Below are 2,061 nucleotides of genomic sequence, written 5' to 3'. Positions count from 1 at the left end.
ATAAATTTTAGAAGTCTTATTTATATTGGTCATATTCATAAACGCCCCCTTTAAATCACGCGTAAATTGACTTACTTATAATACGGATATACGTGAACGGTGATAATTAGCATGATTGAAACCAGCTTATTTAGTTATCTATGTATTTCATTTTAAGCGTAGCTGGTTCAATGGCCGAATAATCCAACGTTTGCCCTATTGGCTCCCAAAAGACATATATCCGTTTCAAAATTTTGTGAAAGATTTTAGGTGCAGTGGGTATCGTTTAGGAATACTAATACCCCCACGTGGCGTGGGCATCTCAACTACGCCTAGTTCACCTTCTGAGGCTTCAACCTGACCTTTGGAAATAACCTGTCTTTTTGGTACAGCAGTTTATGGATTTGGTGCTGGCAAGTCAGAGCCAGAAGTATGCTTGAGTAGTATAAAAACAGCCGTACACGCGTTGTTTGTATATTATACACGTTATGTTATTTGGGTGTTAATGATTAAAACAATAAATTATTCAATCTGTAACATAAGTGAAACAACCGAATGGTTCGTTCATTCTGCACACACAGTGGACTATCAACGGATTTCTGTCCTTGGGGGTGGGGGTGTGGGGGGGGGGGTGGGGGTGGCCGAATGGTGAGCGCGTGCACGTAGTATCATAAGGTCTGCAACTAGAGGGGTTTCGATTCCCCGCTTGTACGTGACAAAGAGTAGGGTCGCCTGCCCAACCTCGTTGGCTTTCTAGGGGTCCTCCGGTTTTCTCCCACTGCTAAAGACCCCTACGCGCAAGCGAATTATTGAAAAAAATTGAACCATGACCTAGATTTTGTCGAGTGGTCGTTTAACCCCACCTCTCTCTCCCCTCTCCCCCCCCCCCCTCTCTCTCTCTCTCTCCTGAAGGGCTTCCACATTGAAAACAGTGGACTAATAAATTATGCGATTCTAATCCTTTTCATACACATAAAGATTAAACAGGTATTTTTAGTTTCATTCCATATTATGAAAATGGACGCGGAATAAATCCTCGAAGTAGAATATAGTATTTTCGACTAGACTCGTCTAAATAGGAATTCAAATGTCGGTAAACTAGCTTCGTTTCTGTGGTCAAGCAGAGTTAATTATAGAAAAAAGTTCATTATTGATTTGAAAAAAAAATTATTTTTGAGTTTGGTCCTTTACTTAACTTAGATTTTTCTTAATAATGACAAACAGAGATAGGGGACAGTGGCGTGTTCAGGAGTTACATGAGCGGGGTGTCCAATGTGCAGAACGTCAATATTGTTGATAGGTCTGGGGAATTACCAGATATTTTTTTTAAAAATAAAATCAGAAGCCCCGAGACAATAATTCTGCTCATATACCGGTTCATGTATAGGATTAGAGTAAAGTAAGGCCTGACAGTTATTTTTTGTTCGACTTGAGAAAACAAAATATGCCCAATATGATCTGCGGGAGCAGGGAAGGATCCGCCCCCCCCCCCCCCCGACGGGAACCCCCATCTAGACTCGTGCCTGGGGAAATGTCGATGTAGATTGGACGAACAGCGTCTAGTTGTTCGGAGGAAACGAAAAACCGAGGTTCTTTGTGCACGTTGGTTTTCAAAATCAGAGTAATCCGTAGCACCGATTCCCAGGCAAAATTTCCCTCATAACATATACAACATGACATATACCCGTCGTCTTCATTAACCCAGTTTGGACATTTAATCAATATTTGATAGATTTCTTTACTGGTGTTCAACTCAACCCGTGATAATTATCGAAAGTGATAATTATTTTTGGTAAGTGGAGTTAATTATTATGAAGTTTTAACTTTTCAGATTGTAACACCCTCATTCTATAATATATGATATTGTTCAATACTATTTCTTCCGGATTTGACAATTTCTTTATTTAAATTTTACAAATATAACGGCTCAAAACAATAGGTTAGGTGAACACGGTCTGGATATTTGATGGCTAGAAATGACGTATACTTCGGGTACTGAGAAATTTTCATTTGTTGTTCTAAAAGTCTATATTCGCTGTTTATTCTGGAACATTAAGCTTTTAATATAAGAACTAGAATATG

This window comes from Patella vulgata, chromosome 3, assembly GCF_932274485.2.
Source record: "Patella vulgata chromosome 3, xgPatVulg1.2, whole genome shotgun sequence".
Lineage (NCBI taxonomy): Eukaryota > Metazoa > Mollusca > Gastropoda > Patellidae > Patella > Patella vulgata.
The sequence above is the reverse complement of the archived record's forward strand: the minus strand, read 5'-3'. Positions refer to the sequence as shown.